Raw genomic sequence first — 12,975 nt, 5'->3', positions numbered from 1 at the left:
AACTACTGCAAATAAGGGAAGTGTAACAGGCTAAACAGCTTTTATTTTCTGACAATATAAAGTGAGTTCATTCATCTCTAGATATACATTTTTGCTTAGACTGAAACCCCAGCTTAAATTTACAGTGACAACCCTGGTTTACAAACGGAGGAACTTTTGCTGGAAAATGCATAGGCAAGAGAAGGTGGCTTTCTGGGAGCAAGTGGATACTTTCATCAAGTAAAATCAACTGTATCAGGAGTAACAGGACTTGGACACTTGTAAAAACAAAGAGTAACTATTGCAACTCAATACTAAAAAGACACAGAACTGAATTTAAAATGAGTGAGAGGAGCTGAATAGAATTCCTCCAAAGAAAATATGAAAAGATGCTCAACATTATTAGCCATCAGGGAAATACAAACCAAAACCTCCATGAGATAACACTTCACATCCACTGGGGTGGCTATAATAAAATAAAATAAAAAAACAGATAATAACAAGTGTTGGACAGGATGTGGAGAAATTGGAACTCTCATACAAGGCCTGTAGGAATGTAAATAGTACAGTGGCTTTGGAAAACAGTCCAGCAGTTCCTCTAATAGGTAAACTTAGATTTACCATGTTATCCGGTAATTCCAATGTTAGATATTTACCCATGAGAAATGAAAAGATATGTCCACATAAAAACTTGCAAACAAATGTCCATAGCAGCATTATTCATACTAACCTAAGATGGAAATGACCCAATATTTGGGTGATGAATGGATAGAAAAAATATGATATATTCATACAATGGAATATTGTTCAACAGTAAAAATAAATGAAGTACATGAGACAACATGGATGAACCTTTTGCTAAGCAAAAGAAGCTAGTCACTAAGGATCATATATGGTATGATTCAATTAATAGGAAATTTCCAGAATAGACAAATCTATAAAGACAGAAAGGGTATTGGTGGTTGCCTAGGGGTCAGTGAGTTATTGGGTAGTATGTGAATTATATCTTAATAAAGCTGTTAAACTAAAACACAGAGGAAGGCTTCAGGGTATGTGGCTCACAATGCCACAGATAAAATAATCTTAGAATTTTTAAAACCAATTTATTTCTTCTTACTAATAACTTTCTTTAATTCCCTGCTCTACAGTAGGATTTTATATTTGATCCTTTAGCAGCAAAGTTGATAAAAAGATAATGTTTTTGAACAAGTGGATGTGCATAAGGTATAAGTGGTTTCCACAATGTCCTACACAGTCAGCAACAGACGTGCGAAGAGAATCCTGGTTGTCTGATTTTCAACCTAAGACTCAGTCTCTTAGCAACACAACCCTTCAAGTTTCTGGTTCCAAATACTCAAGTCCAGAAAATAAAATTGTATTAAAAAGCAAGGTAATGTAGTCACAGGGATGTGCTATTAAAATAAAAATGTATGGAATTTGACCCCAGACAGTACAAACAAGTCAGAGCTCATTCAAGCCAAAGTTAAATGGAAACATTTCTTACCTCAAAGTGTGATTTTTAAAAGGGCCTATTTTTTTGTTGTTGTTGTTCTTCCTTGCAAGAGTGATTTCTCAGGGAAAAGACACAATCTGTTGGTTGACAATCAGTCTTTTTTCCCCTGACCTCTCACTCATTTATTTTAAAATTATATTTAGAGCTCAGCATATTACTGGTATGAAGAAATACTGATGGAAAATAGGACAGAAGGAACAGAGCGCTCTAAAACAGGCTAGGAGGAGTTGAAGGTTGAAGAGAGCTTTTTGGCAACTCAAACCCTCATTTCAATCAGCTCTGTCCTTTTTAATAGTTCAAATCAAATGAAGTCTTTACTGTCATCTCTGTTCCCCAGAGGAAATACAATGCTCTCTAGTTGAAAGGGACAAAGAAAGGCAAATACAATCCTAAAAGCTTTCTCTGTTTGGTCTTTCAAACCTTTAACTTCTCATTTTTTGTGTTCCTGTTAACATTTCTGTTATCTTCCTTAGAGGCTCTGAGCTATGTTTCAGACATTTGGTCTCTCTGGTATCTAAATGAGTTCCCTCTTACAGAGTAGGGGCTCAAAAATGTCGCTGAGACATAAACATTTATGTTAATATAAATGTTTCAGACATTACATGAAATTTCTAAAAATCTTATATGTTCTGGTATAATGTTATAAGTCATAATTCTAGTTATTACTTTAAAATGTATATCCCAGAAAAAAAAAAAGACAATGAGTAAAACTTAAAAAAAAAAAAAATGCCGTTGAGAGTGTTGATCTTTGTTTCAGTGGGTAGTGGGTTTTATTCCCCCACTTTTACACTGTCAGCACCTAAACATCCCAACTTTCTGAGACCTACACTTTTGTCTTCCTCCTATCTCTTCACAAAATCAATTACATTTCTAGGAATGAGGACCTATGTCTACTTTGGGACCATGGTTTGGTTTTTCTTAAAATCAACTTGAAAAGTGTAGAGGTTGCTTTGTAGCTGTTGACCTCACATGCTGACAGGAAGGAACAAAGAGATCAGCTGGGTAAACAACAGAAAGGGCAATCACGAAGGCTTCAGAAGAAAATGCCAAACTTTCAACTCTATTTCTCTATACGTTGTTTCAATGGCTGTGTCTTTGTTGGGCACTCACTTTACAATTGGGCTGATTAACAATGTTCAGGGAAGTACTGCTGGCCTCTGGTGGTGACTGGAATTAAAAGGAAGCCATGTCCAGCCTCTTCCTAACCCCATGTCTACCATGTGGAAAGGACATAAAATTTGGCTAAACATAAAGGTTTATTAGCAAGCAGGCAAAACAAAGGAGGGGCCAATAATTGAGCTAGAGAAAGCACATGGCAAAACTGCTCACAGCAGCAGTCTTGGGACAATTTAAGTATTTGTGGCAGAAAATCTGGTCATTACCTCCATTATTGACTATTCTTTTAAAAAACTTGGTTCCTGTCTTTTTCATTGTTTTCATAGCATCTGCTTTTTTGGTATTCACAGTTTTACTTCAATTTTAGAAGTAGAGTATAAATAAATTTAAAACCGGGTATAGTGTGAGTTGCCATGCAGTGACAAATTGGTCCTTTAAAAAAAACTGCTGTGCCCACTTAAGCCTCACCTAATGCTCTGATCAATGATTTGAGCTATTTCACTTGTTGTTAACTACCTGAAATATCTTTCCCCTTTTAGGCTGCCAAATCATGCTACTCTCTCCTTCAAAACCTGGTTCTCAATTTATATCCCTCATCCTTCCTGTTACTCAAAATGAAAAAAAAATCAAACCAACAACTCTTGGGTTATGTTTGACTATTCTTCTTTTACTATTCTATATGTAATTCGCCTTTCAGCTTTTTTTTCAATGTATATCAAATAATCACATCATTTCTCCTTAGCTCTGATACTTGCACACAGGACTGAGCCTACCGTTGCTTCTTGTCTGGATCACTGCAATTGTTTCATAATAAGGTTCTCCGCTTCTACCTTTTCCTTCTACAGTCTATTTTCTACACAGCAGCCAGCGTGATCCTTTTTAACATGTCATATGATGTTACTTTTCTGCTAAAACTCTGGCAAAGTATTTCCATTCAATCAAAGTAAAAGCTTAAGTCCTTAATATGGCTTACAAGTCCCTACATAACCTGACTCTCTGTTATCTCTCTAGCCTCCTTGTCTACTATTCTGCCCTTATTTCACTCTGAAACAGTTACGTGGAGGAAGCCAGCACGCTCTTACTTTAGAGCTTTTTCTTTAGCTGTAACTCTGGTAAGTTCTTCTCCAGATTTCTTGACTAGCAATTTTGTAACCTTCAAATCTACTCAAATATCACTTTCTGAACATCCCATTTGATACTGCAATCTGCATTTCATACTCCAACTCACCTCCTGCCCCAGCATGACTGGTCACCATTACTTCTTTTTTTTAACCCGTAGAAATTGCCTCCCTCTAACATATTCTAAACTGTTTATTTATTATAGCCTGTCTTCACCCACTAAAATTAAGCTCCGTAAGGACATAAGCCTTGTTTTGTTCATTGATGATTCCCTTTTCTGTTGAACAGTGCCTGGTACATGAAAAATGAATCAATGAGTCTATTTATGTTAAGATACTCAGTCACTGAAATGGAGACTTGAGTTGTACTAGTTTGGTAGAGTCAGTTTTGTTAGAATATGGGTCCTTCATGGAACCGTATCGATAGCAGGATGTTGGGTGTTGACACATATATTTACCATCCTCATTATCTGAACTTAAATAGAATGTCTAATAGAGGTTCACTTATGGACCAATGGGTTTTTAAATAAAAATACCTAACTCATGACAACTGTTTGTCATTTGCTTTATCAAATCCTGATGCAAAGCAAGAGACATGGATGGGTAAGCTCCATGATTCATTTATTTTTTCCTTATCTGCTAACACCTTTCTTTCACTTTCTATTCCCTGAGTCTTTTCACTGTTTATAATTTCCGCATTTCTCTCCCTTCTTTTTTCCTATAATCCAACTTCAATAAAAATGATAAAGACATTGCAAGTAAAATGAAGATATAAATAAAACAAATCAAATCAAAACGTAACAAAAGCTCTTAATGCTGTGGTTTGAATTTTATATGAAATACTTTTTTTCACACCATTCTTTTTTGTACATATCTACAATCTAGGGATCTTTGATATTTGGACTAGAACTTATGCGTTGGTTTTATGTATGTGTATATATGTGTGTGTGTGTGTGTGTGTGTTTGAAGGTAACTTCATTTTAATACATATGCATTTTAATTTCAAATATCATATGTCTGTTATGGAAATTGGGGGAAACAAAGGGAAGCATAAATAAGAAATCAAAATTATATAATCCCACCAAGAGTTAATCACTGCTTATATTTTGTTAGAGATAATCACTGTTTACATATCTGTGTCTTTAAAAATGTGTTAGTTCCTCCTTAATTTTTTCAAAAAATAAAATTATAGTTTTAACTAGAGTTGTTTAAGGTTTTTGAGTTTAAACTTTTTAAAATATATGATACACATATTATATAAGACTGTATAACATCAAATGATATAGAAAAGAGCAGAAGAAAAAGTCTGAAATCCTTCAATTATGAATAATCATTTTTTAAATCATTTGTACTGTTTTCAAACAAGTATCTTTACTCTGAAAATAGGGTAGATTAATAGAAATGTTTTCTATTTGTAGTCATTTTTTTCATTCTATTTTTGGTAAAAAAAAAAAAAGAAAGAAAATGTTCTTGAATTTTGGATGTGGAAAAAAAAGGAACTTTTGTGCACTGTTGGTGGGAATGTAAATTGGTGAAGCCACTGTGGAAAACACTACAGAGGTTCCTCAAAAAACTAAAAATAGAACTAACATACAATCCAGCAATTCCACTTCTGCATATTTATCTGAAGAAAACAAAAACACTAACTTGAAATAATGTAGACACGCCTATGTTCATTGCAGCATTATTTATAATAGCCAAGATATGGAAACAACCTAAGTGTCCATCAATGGATGAATGGATACAGAAATTGTGATATATAGATATACAATGGAATATTATTCAGCCACAACAAAGAATGAAATCTTGTCATTTGTGACAACATGGGTGGACCTTGAGAACATTATGCTAAGTGAAGTAAGTCAGAGAGAGAAACACGAATACTGTATGATTTCACTTGTATATGGAATGTAAACAAAACAGAAGAAAAACAAAAGCAAAACAAAAAAAACCAATCTCATAGATACAGAGAACAAACTGGTAGTTTCCAGAGGAGGGAGATGGGGAGGTGGGAAAAATTGGTGAAAGGGGTCAAAGGTACAAACTTCCAGTTATAAAATAAATAGGTCATGGAGATGTAATGTACAGCATGGTGAATGTAGTTAATTATACTATATTGCATATTTGAAAGTTACTAAGAGAATAGATCATAAAAGTTCTCATCCCAAGAAAAAATTTTATAACTATGTAAGCTGATGTTTACTAGACTTACTGTAGTGATCATTTCACAATGCATATAAATATCAAATCATTATGTTGTACACCTTCAGTGAGATTTTTCTAGATGGTTGATATGGTCAATATTTCATTTGGGACTATGGGAAATTATTTGTCCAGTGCCTTCCCCTTTATCTCCAGTAATTCTTGTGATACTTTGTCTTCACTAGCCTTTGCTTCAGTTTCTTCAGAGATGTTCTTAGAGATTCCACATATTTCTTTTGACTATTTCTGTTCTTTGAATGGGAAGATTTATTTGTGAGGTGTGAGCTTGGGCAGTTGACAGTGTGGGTTTGGGTCCTAATTTTTTTTTTTTTTTTAAAGTGAGTGAGGTTGTTTTTTTTTTAATTAATTAATTTATTTATTTTTGGCTGTGTTGGGTCTTCGTTTCTGTGCGAGGGCTTTCTCTAGTTGCAGCAAGCGGGGGCCACTCTTCATCGCGGTGCGCAGGCCTCTCGCTGTCACGGCCTCTCTTGTTGCGGAGCACAGGCTCCAGACGCGCAGGCTCGGTAGTTGTGGCTCACGGGCCTAGTTGCTTCGCGGCATGTGGGATCTTCCTAGACCAGGGCTCGAACCCGTGTCCCCTGCATTGGCAGGCAGACTCTCAACCACTGCGCCACCCGGGAAGCTCCTGGGTCCTAATTTTTAAAACACTTTCTTTCATCTGAGGAGCATGCTTTCTCTCAGTTTTCAGTGCTCGGGGATTTAAATGGGCCACAGAAAAAACCCTGAGGCCTCAGAGGGTCCATCAGTTGATCATTACCTCCCCTCCTCTCCACCAGATTTACCCGGCCAACTTCTCCCTCAGCCAGTTATCTAAGTAGGATGCATTAAATACTGTGGTCAGCATAGTTTCCCCTTCAAATCCACATTTTCTACACTATAGATGTTTCTCAAAGAACATTGCTCACTCCTCTAGTCAAATCACACCCCTAATCTTTTCACTACACTATCTAAAATGATCTCTGTTTAAAAATTCTAGTATTATTTACCTCAACAGAACGTAAACACCTTGAATTTTGCCGGTCTTGCTTACTGGTATTCTACAGTGTCTAAAACAGTGTCTGGCACATAATAAATGCACAAAATTTAATAAATAATGTGTCATTAATTGACAAATTTTTGTCTCTTTTCAATGTTTAACTAATCAAAGACAAGAATAGCTTTAGTTGTTTAAAATACAAAATATTTTAAGATCAGTGGGTTTTATTTTATATATTATATTAAGGCAAATACCATATGCAAATACAGGTGTGCATAGTATAAGCTCTGGAATGTGGGAGAGGATTTTAAATATCGGCCCAAGGGTAAGAAACTATTTCTCACTAACCCCATCTCTGGATTAGATGTAAAATATGCCTATGCCTATGCCTAGGTAACTTTTAATTCTACATTAAAAGCATTTTACACCTTGTTCCTATAAAAAAACTTAATGAAATTAACATAGGTCATTGGAGATGAACTTGTTATTAAGCTCCAATACTGATCAGTAGATACTAATTGGGACTTATTGGGTTTTCTGATATTGTTAGGTTTCAGAGATACATCCAGCCAGCAAATATTTATTTTACATTTACTATATGCCAGGCACTCTTGTGGGCATTTTGGATGCATCAGCCAACAAATGGGAAAAAATCCCTGCCTTCACCAGAGCAAGGCTGGGGCTCCAGTGAGCCTACACTGTATGAGAAGGATAATGTTGTCATTAAATGATAGGAGAAGACTGCTCGGTTTGGGAGATGTTAGATTCAAGATGTGTATTAACCATCTAAGTGGAGATGTTAAACAGTCAGCTCCTTCTAAGTATCTAGAGTTCAGGAGGGAAGTTCATGTGAATATGAAAGAGAAGATATCCTGGACTACCTCCTTGTCTTCTCCAAGGCATAGAGGAAAGGAGATGAGAGGAAGCTGGCAAAGGACACTGGGAAAGAGTGGAGAGAAGGGTGGGGGAAAAAGACGGAAGAAAACCAGCTGGGGGTGTTGTCTTGAAAGCCAAATGAAGGAAGCATTTCAAGACTGTGTCAAATATTATTGTTATGTTGGATATGCCCAAATCATATGAAGATACCATGGACCCTATTAAAACCCAATCCCGGGACTTCCCTGGTGGCGCAGTGGTTAAGAATCCACCTGCCAATGCAGGGAACATGGGTTCGAGCCCTGGTCCGGGAAGATCCCACATGCCGTGGAGCAACTAAGCCCGTGCGCCACAACTATTGAGCCCGAGTGCCGCAACTCCTGAAGCCCACGTGCCTAGAGCCCGTGCTCCACAACAAGAGAAGCCACCGCAATGAGAAGCCGCGCACCACAACGAAGAGTAGCCCCCGCTCGCCACAACTAGAGAAAGCCCGCACACAGCAACGAAGACCCAATGCAGCCAAAAGTAAATAAATAAATAAATTTATATTAAAAAAAAACAAAACCCAATCCCTTTGGAAAAATGAAGAACACTGCTAAATATTATACTTGTTTGTCTTTTTTGACACTTCTTGTACTTCTTGGATTTTTAAAAGCATTTTATTTAGTACTTTATTGATACAAATATAATGATGCATGGTCCCTGCTGAGATCTGCAGTCTGATGAACATCTTATGGTCTTTTAGTTTCTCCATCCTACTACTTTGTAATTTGTGTGAGAACAGAGTGAGGCAGAAGGAGAGAAAACAGCGTTCATGGCAGGGCTACCATGCTGTAAGTGCTCTAATCTTACCCAGAGAACATTCAGTGAATTACTATTGACCAGTTGACTCAAGAGAATTCCATTAGAGCTCAATAACACAGTAAAGTTCTAGGGATGAAATGTCAGATACTTCCAGCATTCTAGTTTTGAAAAAGGCAAGCATCCATTATAGTTGAAAATCAAATTTGTGACACAAGGATTAGAAAGATACTCAAATACTAAATTCTAATATTGCAAAGAGTTATTTTCTGAAACAATTGGGATTCAACATCAGGTGATTTTTTTTTTTTTAGCTTTTAATTAAACCTTAATTTGTTCATGACATTTTGATAGATTTAGACAAGTTTCAGCCTTCCCACAGTGATTCGTCATTCTCCCCTTCTGTCAGTGAGTTCTTCCCACACAGAGAAACTCAGGTTTAAGGGGCCTCAGTTGAACAAATATAATTAACACCACACAGCCTTCAATTTCATGTTTAAATACATTTAAAAGAATTACTAATGACTTTGAAATAATGAAAGAAGAGGAAAGAAATTACTTTTCATTATGAAGAAGAAAAGATCAAAATATTTCAGTCAAGTCTTCGGGAAAAGTGAAACAAGGAGAAAAGACGTGGGGGAAGAAGGAGAGGGGAGAAGAGGAAAAAAGAAGAAACTTATCCAGAGAATGTTTCATGACTTTTATAGGCATCTCTGTTATGGGGTACCCCACTTCCACACTACTCCTCTTTTTCAGCCACAGAAATAGGGAAATTTCTGATACTCTGCACATTTCTAAAAGAGCCATTTCCCTAGCCATCAGGTTTTAAGCTACTCCTAAGTTATAGGCATGGTGATATATGCAGTCTCAAAAGTGATACATGAAATGCATAAGAGGGCAGATTTGGTAGATACTAATAGATCAATTTTCACATTGTAAAATTTAAAAACAAGTCTAAGCAACAACAAAAGCATAACTATATTTTTATTTTATTATTTCTCTTAAGTAGATATAAATATTGAGTGAAATTTTAACATAGAGGACATTTTATTTTTAATTTTTTAAATTTATTTTTTATTGAAGTATAGTTGATTTACAATGTTAATTTATGCTGTACAGCAAAGTGACTCAGTTATACACATATATGCATACTTTTTTATATTCTTTCCCATTATGGTTTATCCTAGGATATTGAATATAGTTCCCTGTGCTATGCAGTAGGACCTTGTTGTTTATCCATTCTAAATGTAATCTTTTGCATCTACTAACCCCAAACTCCTAGTCCATCCCTCCCCCCTCCCCCTCCCCCCTGGCAACCACAAATCTGTTCTCTACATAGAGAATATTATTTTAAATTAAGCTTGGATTAATTTACTTACTTACTCAAACAAATGATGAAAAAAAAATGCAGGAGATAAGTTGTCATATGAAATGTTTTTATGTCAAAAGCAAGCTTAAAAATTTGAGGTGGGTTATCTGTTTCAGAAACACATATTTCTTGATGGTTAATTTTATTGCAAAAATGTATGGTGTAATTTCCATGTTTTGCTTGGGAATTTAGAGAACTAGAAAGAATATTGCTCCTTATCCTCACAACAAAGATAAATTCAGACTAATTACAAGTTCATGAGTGTACTTAAACCCAGTGGTGAGCTGAGGAAGCATAACACCTAACTAGCCAGAGACAGGGGCCTGCAGGGAAACCCTGGACAGGCTGGGACCACTTGCTCACGTGAGGCCCGGCCAGCCAAACATGGTAAACATTCAGATAGAACTGTGATGAATTAGTGGGGGCTGAATGCAGGCTGGCAAGAAAATGTGAAGCCCTGGAGGCTCTAGATAGGGGGAGGGGTTCCATCACTATTGCCAGCTTTGTCTTCTGCACTCTTCACCTGCAGTGGCACAGTTCTGGAGGAGCAGGTGCTACAGAACGATAGGAAACACTCGGAATCCTCACCTTAGTTGCTTTTATGGACCAAAAGCATTAATCTAAGGTGGGGGGCAAGATTAGAAGAAAAAACAAAGAAACCACGATAATAAAACTATAGCCCTTAAGGAACTGGTGAAAACCCATTGCTGTTGGGGGAAGGGAGCAGAAATAAACAAACATAAAAATCCCTCTACCCCCAGGGCAGTTTCTCAGTTTTGACATTAGTGATATTTTGAGGTAGATTAACCTTTGTTGTGGTGGCTGTAGTCAGTACCGAAGGATAGTTAACAGCGTCTCTGACCTCTGCTCACTAGACACCAGGAGCACTGCCCAGCTGTGATCAACAAAAATGTCTCCAGATACTGCCAAATGTCCCCTGCACTGAGAATAAGAGTAGTGAAAAGAAATGTCAATCACAGTGCAACTAGATTAATGTAATCTCACACTAAATGCCTAGCAGAAAGAAAGATATGCCCATTTCCAAGCAAAACATTTACCTTACTCCACTATTCTACATGACATAGGAAAAAATGCAAGAAAACTAGTTCTTTGCCAAGAGAAAATTAATCAGCAGACCAGACTCAGATAAGGCACAGATGTTGGAATTATCTGAAGAATTTAAATAATTATTATGTATATGGTAAAGGTTCTAACAGAAAGGGTAGATAACATGCCAGATCAGATGGGTAATTTCAGCAAAGAGATGGAACAAAAAGAATGAATCACACGAGGTTCTTAAAAAACTAAAAATAGGGTTACCATATAACCCAACAATCCCACTCCTGGGCATATATCTGGAGGAAACTCTAATTAGAAAAGATACATGCACCCCAATGTTCACAGTGGCACTACTTACAATAGTTAAGACATGGAAGCAACCTGAAAGTCCATTGACAGATGAATGGATAAAGAAGATGTGGTATATATATATATATATATATATATATATACAATGGAATATTACTCAGCCATAAAAAGAAAGAAATAGTGCCATTTGCAGCAACATGGATGGACCTAGAGATTATCATACTAAGCGAAGTAAGACAAAGATAAATACCATACAATATCACTTCTATGTGGAATCTAAAAAAATGATACAAATGAACTTATTTACAAAATAGAAACAGGTTCACAGACATAGAAAACAAATTTATGGTCACCAAAGAGGAAAGGGGGGGAGGGATAAATTAGGAGTTTGGGATTAACAGATACACACTACTATATATAAAATAGATAAACAATAAGGGAACTATAGTCAATATCTGTAGTAACCTATAATGGAAAGGAATCTGAAAAAACATATATATATATATATATATATATATATATATATATATATATAATTGAATCACTTTGCTGTACACCAAAAACTAAAACACAACCTTATAAATCAACTATACTTCAATAAAAAGGAAAAAAAAGAATGAATCAAGTGAAGATGCTATCAATAAAACAAAAACTTAAAACAGTAAGAGAGATGAAAGATGCCTGAAATGGGCTCAGCAGTAGAATCAGCAAAGCCAAGGAAAGAGTGAACTTGAAGACAGGTCAAAAGAGACAGCTCATACTCAGATACAAAGATTTAAAAAGACTGACCAAAACAGAATGAAACAATCAAGAACTGTAGGAAAATATCAAATGTTTTAACAGACATATAATTGAATTCTCAGGAGATGAGAGATAGTACAGGATATATGAAATATTTGAAGAAATAATAGGTGTGAGTTGTCTGGAAATAACAACAGTCATTAAACCACACATGTAAGAAACTCAGAGAACAAAAAGTAGAGTAAATGCAAACACACACACATACACATACACACACACACACACACACACACGGGTATGTCACATTCAAGTTGCTGAAAACAAAAGACAAAAAGAAAATCCTTAATAGTTAGGCAAAAGTAGGAAATACTCTTTTTGGCATTTGAGTGTTACTGCTATTAAAGAAGAAAGTGTGTTAACAAACACCTTAAAACTCCCCAAATCAATATGAAACATAAAGATCAAGGTATATGAAGATCTATTGTGACCCTATCGACTAGAAATGGACAATCAGAAATTGAAATTTTGAAAAAGCAGAATCACTCATAGGAACACCAAAAACATAAAATGCCTGGAGATAAATCTGAAAGAATATGTTCAAAGCCTGTATTATGTCTGAACACTTAAAATTGGAAACCATTGCTGAGAGAAATTAAAGAAGACCTAAATAAATGGAGAGATATACCTTGTTCAGGATTGTGCCATTAAATATTTTCAAGATGTCTACTTTACTTAAATTGATCTGTAGATTCAATGCAATCTGGATCACAATCCCAGGAAGCTTTTTTGTGGAAATTGACAAACTGATTCTAAAATTCATATGCAAACTCAAAGAACCTAAACGAGCCAAAATAACTTTGAAAAAGAACTAAGTTGGAGGACTAAAACACCTAAT

Source organism: Balaenoptera borealis, assembly GCF_965194805.1.
Source record: "Balaenoptera borealis genome assembly, chromosome: 6".
Classification (NCBI taxonomy): Eukaryota; Metazoa; Chordata; class Mammalia; order Artiodactyla; family Balaenopteridae; genus Balaenoptera; species Balaenoptera borealis.
This window is presented reverse-complemented; position numbering follows the sequence as displayed.